Genomic DNA, 14,140 nt, shown 5'->3' with positions numbered 1-14,140 from the left:
TTTGACTCTGTGGTGCTTGCCCAGCAGCCACGGCTTTGAGCAGGGTTTATATAGAGGTTGGGAGAAGCCCTCATTAGAGGGATTAGCACAGTACAAATCCTCGTGTTTTGCACATGACATCAAGGGCAGAAAAGATGCCAGTCTGAAAGCAAGTTCTGCAGGCTCTGGCAGCTTGTCAGGAGAATGAATGCCTCAGATTTATTTCTCCAACTCTTTTATGAGCTTTGAGAAATTGATGGTCTTGTTTTAGCTGAGGTGGCTGGAGAAACACATTAATTCTTTTAATCAAAACCCTGTAAACAGATGATAAATAAAAGAAGAAACTTATTCTCTTTTAGTTCATTCACTGCAAGAAAATACTTTCCATTAAAGCAGCAGCAGTGGAAAACTAGCTGGAAGAGCAGAGGACAGAGAAGCACCACTAACAAAAATTAATAAATGTGGTATTATAAATTTGGGATGGAGATTCCACCTGCCAACAGCTGAACTTCAGTGCTTGTGCTGAAAACATCTGAGTGGCAAGTGGGGAAGGGTTTCCTTCCTAATAGCCTTTTTGCATGCAAAATAAATTATTTAATTGTTTTTAAAGAGTGAATGGTCCTTATTTGCTCTGTAATCCTTTCCCCACCATTACACCAGAGGTTGTTGCAGAGATGGTCTGGCTGCTAGACTTACAGAACTGTCACAGCTGAGCATTTATTACCCACCTGGCAGGAGACAGTCTGTGAGATCGATACACACACCAGACATGCACTTAAGTGGTTCTGTTCAGTACACCAACAAAAATATCTTTAAAAAGCTCCTAGTTGCCCTCGATGCAACTCCTAGAGCAATAGAATGAATAAGCAAAAATAAAGTAGTGATAAGTGATTCTGTGAGTCTGAAGCAATAGCTATTAGTTCAGGTCCACCATACTAAATAAAAACTGGCAACTCCCCTTGCTTCACTGAAAGCTTTCACTAACTTCCCCTTCCACCTTCCCCAGCTCTGTTGTTTAGTTGTTTTTATAAGCATGTATAATGAAAAAAGCCGTGGTTTTGTCCGTGCTAATCAATACTTACATGGGTGTTCAACCTCACTATTCTGCAACAAGAAATTTTTGATCTATGCAGCAAATTATTGCCATCATCCAGCTAAAGGGTTCATCCACACTGTGGACACTGTCATCAGCACTTTTAGGTTCTCAGATCTTTATATCAAAAACTTATTGTTTGACAGACAAACTGAAATATGATTCTACCTCATTTATGGAGGCATAAAGCATATTAGCAATACTGTGTATTCTGAAATGGGTTACAACTCACCTCACTTTGGATTCAGCTTACCTGGTATTGCCTTTTGTCTGCTGCTCTTGACACAGCATGTGAAAAAGACAGAAAGTGTGAATACATGATGAAAAAATATGTTGAAGAAGCTCAGGAGTTATAAATGGAAGCACTGACCCAAAAACCCTCTGAAAAACATTCCTCCCCATCCTACTCAACACCCAAATACATCTCTCTGATGTGTGAAAGATCTGTCTTTGAACCTGTGTTAAACAATGTCTTGTACCAAAGTTACCCACATAATTTCTGAAAGCAATTAAAGTGAACACTCACTTATCAGCATCACCAGAATGAAACCAAAATATACAGATAGGATTCAGCTAACCAATCAAACCCCTGATGGGTCTGATGGGTCTACATGCAAAATATGTGTCCAAGCAGCCATTTTAATCAAAGCTGGCTCAATTCATACACTGATAGGAAGGTTTCTACAGCTATTTGAAACCCTGTATGAGACAGAGTAAGCACAGAGAAAGGTGAGGTACTGAGGCAGGCAAGATAAGGTAAGGCAAGAAAATAGGCTTCTAATGTAGTACATGAGAAAGGAGAAATCTGCTGTTTTCAGAGAAGCTGGAGTGTGGAGAAAAGGAATAGCAGGTAGAGGATGACATGGAAATTACTTAGTGTGCAGGGAAAATACAACTGTGAGTAGAAGAGCAGCACATGTGTAGCTTTTATTATGATTACTTTCCTGCATCACAACCACATAATTCTACAGCACTGGCATGCAGTCCTGCCACAGATGTAGCACTAGTCTCTTGTCCTCAGCAATGCATTAACATTTTAGGAGTGCCTTCCCTGGCTGAGGGGGAAGACCCAGACAAACGGGAAAAGGATGCACAGATCCCACATCCTGGAGTCACTGTGTCGCCAGCAATGGTGGTTGCTGCTGCATGACACGCCATGAGGAACACACTGAACAAAATTACAAAAAGTCAGTTGTCTTTCAATTAGTCATTGGGAAAACAGCAGGCACTGTCCATTCCTCAGTGTCACTATTGAGAAGTATTTTCATTTTTCTCACGCAATCACACTCAAATAAAGGAGCTGTTGTTGGGGCTGCACAGAATCAGCACTCTAACAGTTTACAAATTAGCATCCTGAATGACTTTCTATTTACTACAGAGTTTTACTATGTCTTGAAAAATGGGTAGTGCTGTGTGTTGGTACTACTGCCCTGAACCATCAAAGGACTTTTCAGGCAGCAAATCTGAGCATGTGAGCCATGCCAATGATCCAAACTATGATTGAACTGCCTGATCCACATGCACTGGGCTTGCATGCCACAGTTTGGCAGATGGGGAGCTACAGGGGTGGCTTCTGTGAAAAGCTTCTAGAACGTTCCCCCCATGTCCCAGACAGCCAAAGCCAGCTGGCTCCAAGATGGACCCACCACTGGCAAAGGTTAAGCCCATCAGCGAAGGTGGTAGTACCTCAGGGATAAGTGATTAAAAAGAGGAAAAGAAATTACTGCATAATGGCAACTGCAGACAGAGAGAGGAGAGCAAATATGATAAGGGCAGTCCTGTAGACATCAAGGTCAGAAAAGAAGGAGGGGCAGGAGGTACTTCAGGTACAAGAGCAGAGATTCCTGGGGAGAACCCCACACCAGAGCAGGTGGATGCCCGAAAGAGGCTGTGACCCTTTGGGAAGTAGGCTCCTGGCAGGACCTGTGGAGAGAGAGGAGCCTGTGCTGCAGCAGGGCTGCTGGCAGGACCTGTGACCCTGCAAGGACCCACACTGGAGCAGTCTGTTCCTGCAGGGCTGCACCTGTGGGAAGGACCATGCTGGAGAAATTCATGGAGGACTATTTCCTGTGGGAGGCACCCCAGGCAGAAGCAGGGGCAGACTGTGAGGAGTCGTCCCCCTGAGGAGGAAGGAACAGAAGAGACATGATAGACTAACCACGGCTCCCATTCTCTGCCTCCCTGCACTGCCGGTGGGAAGAAGGTAGACAAATTGGGAGTGAAGTTCAGCCCAGGAAGGAGGGAAATATGAGAGGAAGGTGTTTTCAAGATTTTATTTTATTTCTCATTGCCCCAGTCTGATTTGACTGGTAATAAATTATACTAATTTCCCTGAGTCTGTTGTGCCCATGACAGTAATTGTTGAATGATGTCTCCCTGCCCTTATCTCCACCCACAAGCATTTCTCTACATTCTCTCTCCTCTATCCAGCTGAGAAGGGCAGTGGCAGAGTGGCTTTGGAGGCTATCTGGCATCCAGTGAGGGTCAACACAATACACCACACATCTGAGATACTGGATCAGGCTACCACACCTGAAACTGTGTTCAAATTTTAATTACAATACTTAGGATTTATGCTGAAAGTACAGGAAAACAGTATTTCAGCTACCTTGTAGTCTGGATTCATGCACAGGATGACCCCCTACAGAAAACTTCTTAGCCTGTCATCAAAGGCTGGCAAAGAAGTACATCCATATGCCAACACATTTTTGGGATAAATACCTCCACATATTTTTGTGGCAAGAGAGGAAATAAAGAAGAAGAATACTCAAAGGTACCGGCAAAAAAAAATCACTAAACAAAATTCACACAAGTAATACAGAATTCCTGAGTAGTAAGTAGGCAGCAAGTTCACTTTTTTTTTTCTCAATGACACTATTGTTTCTCAGGCTCCTTCTGCTGTACTCAAGCACAGATTAGTATCAAGCCAGAAAAGTATTTAGCCCTTGGAATTTTGGAAAGAATTTTGGTCAAAATAAAACATTCTACATATAAACTGGTGTGGAAAACATTATTTCAACAGAAGAATAAATAAATTACATGGTAATTCATAATGACTCTAGAGATAACAAGAAGAAAGATCATTTTATAAGGAAATCTGCAACAGGTGTTTTCAGACACCTGTGCATATTCTATGTTTCCTGAATCTCCTAGCAAATTTATGTCTTTGGGATCTGTCAACACAAGCTACTGTTCTGTCACCACCTTACCCTTTGTCTCCCTGTCCAGAATGTGGGAGAATGAGGCCAAAGTCTGGGAATGTCAGAGCAGCTCTGAAGAGCTCATGATCCTGCCATTGCACAGAAACCCTCTTCATGTGAACAGTCTCATCATCTCCTGGCTTCTCATATTTAAGCTATTTATCTAGTCCTTTTCTAATGCATGGAATTATTTTCCTGAAAACCAATTTATGTGCTACAGCATGTCCACACATTGTTAGAAGAGGAGCTCAGAGAAGAACAATCTGCTCAGGTCTCATGGAAAATACCATGAGATGGTATTTTTGGTGATGAATGCAGCCAGGAATTAAACCTAAGTTAAAGACAGTTTCATGGTCTTCCATTAATTTTCTTTCCTCAACAACCAGAAGTCTGCTATATTGTACCCTGTCAGTCTGGATGCTGGATTACTTAAGCTTTCCTTGTGTCACCAGTTTCACATGTCATCTTTTTGTGGATTTACCTGTAGGCCTCATTGTGACAGAGAATGAAATTTATCTCCCCTGATGTTAGACATCTCTTGATTACTGATATCTACACTTAGCCAGTCACTCAGGGTTTCCTCTGTAGGATACTTTCTTAATGGAGAGCAATAGCTGGGTTTAGGGTGCAGTTCACTTGGCCTGCTTTCTGTACTGACATGAAGAGGGGATGAACTGCATCACACAAGGCCTAGCCTCAGTTTATTTATTTATTGTAAAGGGAGCTTGCTTTCAGCGGTAGGTACTCAATATGCATGAGACGTCTACATTTAGACATAATGAATCCCAACCCAGATTCTTCATGGATTCCTTACCAGGCCTTGTGGTCCAGATGAACTTGCCTCCCAGAAGGCTGGAGCTGACTGCAGTGGGAATTCCTCATTACTTAAAGACACAGACCCTTCCAAAGCTCCTAATTTGCTGGCACTTTGCTCCTCCTGTCCCCAAGGACACACGCTAGCTGAAGCATGCACTCTGCACAACTTGCATTGGAAGGTCCTACACTCATGCACTGCTTTGGTACAGCACATGCCTGTGTCAATTCTGCCAGGTACTTCCACAGCCTTAAATAAACATTATTTGCAGACACATTTTTACAGTTTTAAGTCAGGTGTTGCCTTACTGTGATTTTATTTATTTCTGTCCGAGATAATGATTGAGAACTTCTATTTCTTTTGTAAGATCTTTCTTTCATCCTACTCCCTCATTCAAGATGTCTGAGAAACTTCTTCAGTGATCATGACTGTCATCACTTGGTTTATGAAATTCAGTACTCTGTCACTTTCCAACTAAACAAGCACACTTTTTCCAGTGCCCATATTATGCAGGAACATGGATATAAGCTTAAGCCACTTATAATTGAGACAAATACAATGCTGACTGGCCGATTAAACTGCTGGTGTGGTGACCACCTACTCAAAGAGAATTTCATCTTTAGAATTATTTCATCAGCCTCTAGCCTGGGCTTACTATAAAGGCAGTCATACAATATAAAGTATGATTCACTTAAGGAGGCCAGAATCTGGAAGGTAAAAGAACTGAATCTCAGTTACCCTGATGCTCACCAGTACTCTATGAAGGGAAAGAAGAACCTCCAGGGAACAACACACCCCATTCTCAGACAGGCATCTTCTGTCCTAATTTCTCTATCTTGACCTTTAAAGGAGGTGAGAGTGTCTAGTTTGACTTCAGACAGAAACTGAAATTCTAAATGCCACTGATATCAAATTAATGTCCCTAAATGGCTGTGGTAGGGGAGGGCCTGTTCTACATAGAGTAGATTTATGCCACTTTACAAAATGTGAAGTGAAATAGGTAGGACAGAGTCACTCATCTCAACAATTCGGCTGTGCAATAAATTGCCCCTGTCACAGGGGAAGAAATATGAAGAAGGAAATTCAGATCTGGTTGGGTACCACATTAAAAAAAATCTGAAAGATAGGACAATTATTTGAAATAGTATCTGAAATTAAAGAGTCACAGTGTAGTCTGGGTTGGAACCTTATATTCAACTTTCCAGAGCCTGTTCTAGAATTCCAGAGCCTCTTTTCACAATTTTTATTCAAAATGCTAATGCTACTAATGCTACTACTACTTATCCCAATAGAAGATATTCAATGGAACAAAATATATTCATCCCTCATGTCATGTAGTCTAAATTCCAAGAACATTGTTGAACAAGGTAATGAATGGTCCCTTGCTTTAAGCAAGAGGATGTATGTATATTTAAACAAAAAATACAATGTTTCCTCTGGGTTTCACTCAGAAATGAAGATAGCATTGATGACCATAGCAAGAATGAAGGCTAAGGTTTTACTTAATTGCCCCAAATTTGCCTTGGTAACTGTACCATAAATTCTCTAGTTCTATTTTACAATGGAATATGAGTCCATATTACTAGAAAAGCATAAAGTAGGAACTGTAGAATAAATCACATGGGGAAAAAAATAAAAATAAAAAGATAAAAAGGAGGAGAGGGGGAAAAAACCCAACCACAACCCAAAACTCCCAAGGAACAGGATCAGAAAAAGGCTCTTTTAAATGAGGTTCCTAAGCAGAACTCAAACAGGATAAAATTCTCCTAAACTGCTCACTCAGGGGGCAAAGGAAATAAAAGACTTGAATGTAAACTATTGGATTCTAGAAATACATCATCAGTTGAAAATTTTTATTTTCTTTTTAACTGCATTTATTTCCCAGAAAGTTGAAAAACACCATTCTAGCTCTTTTACAGGATCAGAAACTAAATAGACTATAATTAAGATTTGTTATTAAAAACATAGAAAAACTTAAATGTGACTCCTGATTCTGTTTTCTAAACCCCTTGTATCTGTCACACTACATAACTAAATGAGATTTACCAGGTGCCTGTAAATAGTGAAGGAGACAAAGACAGAAATCTTTCCATCAGGAGACAGAAACGAATCTTTTGGCTCAAACAAACACAATTTTTAATCTAAAGAGAAGGAAATTCTACTGCTGAGAGGTAGGTGAGACAGCAACAAATATCAAGTGCAGAAATTCATTCAGGGACAAGGAGGAGACCTGTTAAATTAGGTAGATGTGCAGCTCGAGGGACATGGAAGAAAAGGAGGTGCATTTTGCATGAGGAACACCTGAATTTGAGCCTACAGAAAACACCAGGCACAGCAACTTTGTCCCACGACTGTCAGAAATTCCAGATAGAGGTATTTCTCAGTAAAGCTTTAAGCTTCTTCCTCTTTTGTCATGTTCTATGACTGCAGGTTGTTGCAGCCTGCAGCAGAGCTAGGATGTGGGGTATGCCTCTCTCTGATCCTCTCCTTCTGCCCCAGTTTTCATTCACTTAAAACAGGAGCCCAGGATGGCCATGGAAAAAGCACATGAACCAAATCCACCAGATTTTGAATCTTTGCCTAAGGCTGAAAACACATGATAGTCTTTTTTCTCTGAATTCCTGTGAGGTATCAACTTCAGTATTTGATGGACATTTAAAAATGCATATGTTAAGTATATCTGTAGTAGCAGAGAAACTTCCCAGTTGCAGAGAAGAAGCTTTGTGACTAAATCATAAAGGCCGAGTTAGACAGCCTGTATTTGTGTCCTAGCAGGGGGCTCATCTTGAGGGAAGAAGCTGATAGAAAAATAAATGGAAATATTTGCTGGCAAGAAGAGGCCTAGAGTGCAGCAAAAAAAAAGATTGTGTAAAGAAGGTACAGATGAATGAAGAAATGCCTGAATATTCTGTGACGAGCAATAAAGCGGCAACACTTGGGGTTATTTTCACAGGACCTGCCAAATCACATTAGAAATCTGCATCATGCCCGCAAAATCAAATAGACAGCAGTTAAAAAATTCCAGAATTGAGGTTATCTCTTAATTTTATCCTCTTCTTCCACATAAGACTTCAGGCCTTACTCAGTGTGTGCAAGCTAAATCTCACACCAAACAAAAACCGAGATTTTCTTCTCACTGTCCCCATGGATATCAGCATTAGTATTTCGGTGCTCCACAAAATTTCTGTTTAACATCACAAAAGCTCTGAGAATGGAATAGCTATTCCAGGTAATATTTTCTTTATCTATAAAATAGAAATTTCAGAGACTACCACAGCACTTTATCATAGATAAATGATCTATTTATCATAGTTCCATGTGCCTGGGTACTTCTGTTAAAAATCAGAGACTTTGAGGGGCTGAGGGTGACCCACACCTTTCCTGGTCCTCAAGGAACTTGGAAGCAGAGGGGACCAAACCTCCAGAGCAGCACTGGGGCAGTATAGCCAGACCACTGCATACAAGCAGTCTTGGGGCCACATCCAGGCCCCTCAGCTGAGCAGCTGTCCGCTGTCTCCATTGTGTCCTGCTCTTCCCTCCATAGCAAATGACCTTGGGCAGAGCTGTCTCAGGGGGCCAGTGCACAAGCCAAGCAGAGAGTCAGAGGTCAGACACCCGAGCTTGCCCCATGACTCTTTTATTCAGCAGTGTGGAAAAGGCCAAAAAGTAAACAGACATTCTCTGGTTTTGCTTCTTTGATCACATATCAATTAATACCTCCCTAATTCTTCCCCAATGCACCATAAAAAAAAAAAAAAAAAAGTATTTTTGATATCACACACTCAGAGTTGTAAGTGATCGTTTTAACATTTCCTCCCTGAGTACTCAAGTGTGCAGTCATAATGTTATTTCAAAACCTTAAAAAATCTGTAGGAAGAATGGTAATATAAGCAGTTATACAACCCCTTATCTGCCTTACCAGTAAGGATCTCAGTAACACTACCCTTGCTCTGTACTAATAAGATACTCGTCTGTAGTGAGTGTTTCTTGTGTTGGACAATGCAGTATCAATGCTTGTTGTGATGCTGTGATTAGAAAAGGACCAGTGACACCTTTTCATGAGTAGATGAAAGATGCCGCACACAGAAGTAAGGGAGATGCTTTACTGCTGTGTTTTGCACGGGTGACATCAATACTCAGGGTCCTTTTTCTGTGTATTGTTCTGGTGTCAGTGTATTAGAAAGGTTACCAAAAAATTACCCAAAAGCATGAGAAAAAGTCTTAAAGGCTCAAAGAATTTAATTTCTTTAGCTTATCAAAACAAAAATGGGTGATGAGTTGACAGTTTTGTGATGACCAAATGCCAGGTATCAAGAAAGACCTCTGATCTAACAGAAAAGGTTTAACAGAGGGCAGGTCCAGATTAAAGGTAAATATTTGAAAAAATTGCAACAAATTACCAAAGCCAACCAGTGAACTGTCTGCCTCTTCATGTCCTCAAATCAAAACCACACACTCTCCTTAAAAAAAATGCTTCAGAAAAATCCAAATTAATTTTTTCAATTTACAAGAAAGGAACAGGAAGAAACAGAAGAACGGTAAAGACTAAGTGACATTAATTACCAGATTTCCCGGCCTCGAAGCTATTCCTTTGGCTTTCTGTGAAGTAAAATAGTTTCAGCCATCTATTGACAGCAGAGGACTAGTGAGGTCCGGGAAATTTCGAACTGCGCTTCAGATTTTGGCAAGAAGCAACCTCTAATCGTTCTGTCCCAGTCCCCTAGAGCCACTCTTTCCTTTCTCTGTCCCTTCCCTCCCAGCCATCCCCCTCCTCACACAGTTTCACTTTCCTTTCTCTGTCCCTGCCGCCCTGGGATAGCGAAGGGCAGAGGACGCCCCGGGAACGAAGCTCGCTGTTTTCATTTCTTCCATCCTGAATAAAAATCTTAACCTTAGAGGAGTTGAGAAGGGACACGAGAAGGCAGGGCACGCTGCGCCAGGAGGGACACGGCCGGCAGGAGCCCGGCAAGGCAATTCCCAGGTGCTGCACAAGCCCCGGGGCCAGCCGGGCCGGCTCCTGCAGCGCGCCCAGAGCCCGGGCTCGCCACCTCCCGGGCAGGGCGAGGAAAAAAGTGGAAAACGGTTCTGCCGAAACCCGGGATCGAACCAGGGACCTTTAGATCTTCAGTCTAACGCTCTCCCAACTGAGCTATTTCGGCTGCCGTGCTGCCCGGTTTGTGGTGAGATAGCACTAATGCGTTCTTCCATACCCACCACCAGGCTGTTTGTACACGGTGATCTAAATAAAGTAAGTGTTATTAGCCCTGCGGCGCTAGATGCCACAAACGAGTCAATGACGGGTCTTCGCAAACAAAATCATGCCGTAAGCCAAAGACAAATCAGCAGTAACACAAAAGTATGCATATACTAACATCTATGCAAAACACACACATCAGGATGGTGTTTTGGCAGTGGCTCCCGGGGTTGTTGGGGGAGGTAACAGGAGCTAGAACATTATGTGGGACTCAAGAGCATTAAATTGGCAGTATTTTAGCTTCAGTTTTCAGGGATTTTATTTTAAAGCCTGACAAACTGTGTGCAGAGATCATGGTGTCAGGAAAAGACATGAAGAAAAAGGGCACCTGCACCTTCTCGTGCCTGTGGTCTTCCACTGGAGAAGCTCCCTGTGTCCACATAAATCACAAATCCTGACTAAGCAGTGTACTAAGAAAAATAGTTTACATTCATATTGTTAATTAGGCATTGCTTTCAACAGGCAGCTGGTCACACACTCATGTGGCTACAGGGAAAAGGTAGAGGATGCATCAGAGTGCCCACATTAGTGCCCTGGAGTGGGCACTGACATCTCAAGTTTGTGTTGATTTGCACAGCCCATGGTCTAGGAAAAGCCACATGTGAGGGCATATCTTCCGCACACCGTGAGGGGAGAGGGGCTTCTTTGCAGAATTGTCCACCATTGCTCCCTCCTGTCAATAAAAAAACCCCAAGACTCTCTTCCATAGTACTGCAGGAATTTAACAAACCCCTCCTTTTCTGAGTGAGGAAGAAGTAGCCTTGGCCCAAGCCAGCCATGTGAATATTTGGTAACATTATATCACCCTGTGTCCTTTTATTTTCAGAGTGTATTTGTCCTCACGTCCCACATTTGTGGGTTCTTCGGGAGCTGACATGCTTTCGGGAGTCAAATACCTGTTTTCAGAAGTACAAAGGCTGAGGACTGAGCCAGCAGTTTAGTGATTGAAAACAAGAGCTCTTCACAAAACAATAAAAATTCAGTTAGGGAGAGGTTAAAAAAACCAACCCACAAATGTGCTTAAGAGGTGTGATAACAACATACTGATACAAAATCTCATCTTCTCATGATTTTCCATTGCCACTGGCAATGATTGTTTTGCTGAGAAATGATGAATGTAATCCCTTAACAAGCCTGTCTCCTACTGATGCAGCTAACACAATCTGTGATCTTTGGTGCAGATAAATTCCCAATGTGTCATGGCATGCACAGAAGTCAAAACACTATTGACTTAAGAGTTTTCATACATTACCACAACAATCAGAGGTACTATGGAGCAATGGGTTATTCCAGTTCTTATTTTTAGAAATCTTTTGTTTTGCCAGGTGAAATGGAAATGGCAGTGGGAATAAAAACAGAAACAATGTTAATGGTAATGCAAAACAAAATTAAATAAAAGAGGACAATTCAGTCTCAGACACAGCATATTTAATAAAAGTGTCAGCTTTTCCCCTAACAGAATTTGGCAAGGTGGTATGTATTAAGTTCCTCCTTCTCGAGAAAAATATTTGCATTTTGTGTCTGTCTAAAGAACACAGTTTCAGCAAAATAAAGCATTCTGAGTCAAAAAAACCCCCACAAACCAACAAAAAAAACCCTCTCATTTTTCACCCCTAGTCTTTCTCCTACATCAAAGAAAGTACAGGGTGGACAAGCAAAAGGTATTTTCTAGTCCATCATCTTATGACAGTGTAAACCAGCCTCAACCACAGCTGACACCTCTTAATGCAAGCAGCACACAAACAAGTGCTGAGGTCAGATCAGAGAAAGCCTGGGAGAAAGTAGGGGTTCTTGTGTGTTGCACAAACTGGAGTCGATACACACACACCACAAATGCCCCACAGGCAGGGTAAGCCATGGCTGCCCCAAGCCTGGCAGTGCTCAAGGCCAGGTTGGATGGAGCTCTGTGTCCCTGCATGTGGTAGGGGGCTTGAACTAGGTGATCTTTAAGATCCTTTCCCAGCCAAACCACTCTGATTCTGTGACTGCAGACAGCCCTGCCTCGGCTGCCCTCTTTAATGTCTTCCAAACCCTTTCACTTGCTGCAGGCAAGGGATGCACTTAATAGCAGCTGTGGTACACCAAGACAGTGAGGTAGCCATGCTGGTTTTCCCCAATGCACAAGGGATTTCAGGAGCTGCTTCTCAAAGATCTGACCCAATTCAGAACAGTAATCCCAAAAAGAGATGCAAACCAACAGCAATCCCCACATAACTCCCAAGTTCCTGATAGAACCTAAATCAAAACCTTTGCCAAAGTCCAGCCCTTCTCCCTTAGAAAGTTTTAGAAGTGAAATACACGCTGATGTGGCCTCACTTTGTCCTGTGACACAAACCTTGAGAGAATGGACTGAAAGATTAGAGTGTTCATTGTATTTTACATCACTACCTCTGCCTTCTGCAGAAATGCTTCCCCGTAAAATCAGTGAGAAATAAAACCTGAAAACATCACTTCTCCACATTGACAGTTCACTAGTTGATCCTTTGTCCTTTTCTTCCTACAGAAGCCAGAAAGCTAATGGCAAAATAAGTTGTTTTCTTTAACAGGAAATACTTCTCTGTCAAAGAAATGCTCCTACCAGATCACTCACCTGCTAAAAAAATCTGATCTACAGCAAAGTAGCTCAAAGCAGGAACCTCTTACATTTTTAAGGTATATATATTTCAGTATTTTAAAATGTGCATATATAAATTTATTTATATATACATACAAGTAGTGACACAAAGACAAAAATCTCAAACACTTGGATGAATTAAATCTCCAAAAATATTTAAATAAACTAGAACAGCTTCCACTAAAAATTAATAGATCCTATTGAAAATCCACTCCAGATAATATCACTTCTTTGGATAGTCATGTAAATATCAAAGCTTGCATCCTTCAGCATCTATACATTAAGAACAACTTTCAAAAGTTCAATAAACCAATCACGCCTATTACTTTCTTCTGTGTACTTCTGATAACACTATTTTTAGTGTTCCAAAGACACTTGTACCTATTTTCAAAGGTTTAAAATATTTTTAAATTAAGGTTTATGCATGTTTAAAGTAGTAAGAGTTTAGTTATCTGTAATCTCTACTCTTAAAAACACAACACAGCCAGTTTCCCAGTATAAGAAGATGTGAAAGACTCATTTTCATGCAACCCACTCAAAGCAGCTGTCACAGCAATCACAAATACAGCTAAGACAGATCTTTCCAGCACTTTAGCTATTTCTGGTACTGACTTTTGCAAAATCCAGAACAGTAAGCTGGATATTCTAAGGAAGGATGCACATTGTAAGGAACTTATATTTCAACTATAAAAATTAAGGAAATATCTGAATGTAATCAGCAAAATGTTTTTGACAATGACATTTCAGTAATTCATCCATAGATGATAAATCCATAGATTAACCAAGTATGTGACAGATCATTACATAGGCAGTCCTGTAGCTTCTATCTGTCCCAAATGGAGGCTTTTACTTCCAAATCAAGTATCAGAAGCCTAAAAAATATAACTGCCACACAATTCTAGTATTATTATCCCACTTTGTCACAGAAAACTAACCTTCAATAACAGGCTCCAAGACTTTAAAAGACTTGCACTGCAGTAAGCACAGAAACTTCCTGGTTAGCCTTCTTTTAGAGTGACTCTTGCCAACCAAAAGTGGCATTTCATCAACAGCACCATGCACCACAAGAGGTAGGAGAGTTGGGAACACTTGTGTTTCAAGAGCTAGCTCCCAGTTACTGAGACTCTTTGGAAGTCACAGCTTTTTCTGAGTACACCACAGCATCCCAGTCCTGTGACTCCCACAG

The 14,140-nt window shown here is 41.4% G+C and overlaps 1 non-coding gene across 1 annotated transcript; it reads right to left on the bottom strand.

Moving 5' to 3' along the window:
* Positions 1 to 10,172: 10,172 nt before the first annotated feature.
* Positions 10,173 to 10,245, bottom strand: TRNAF-GAA (transfer RNA phenylalanine (anticodon GAA)). Its single transcript has one exon. It is a non-coding gene; the product is annotated as a tRNA-Phe (tRNA).
* Positions 10,246 to 14,140: the final 3,895 nt, after the last annotated feature.

The sequence above is a fragment of the Pseudopodoces humilis genome, chromosome 2, assembly GCF_049639895.1.
Source record: "Pseudopodoces humilis isolate 2021_Gansu_Grassland_sample_001 chromosome 2, ASM4963989v1, whole genome shotgun sequence".
In the NCBI taxonomy this organism is placed as follows: Eukaryota; Metazoa; Chordata; class Aves; order Passeriformes; family Paridae; genus Pseudopodoces; species Pseudopodoces humilis.
Note: the sequence above shows the minus strand (reverse complement) of the source record. Positions and strands in the feature narration are given on the sequence as shown.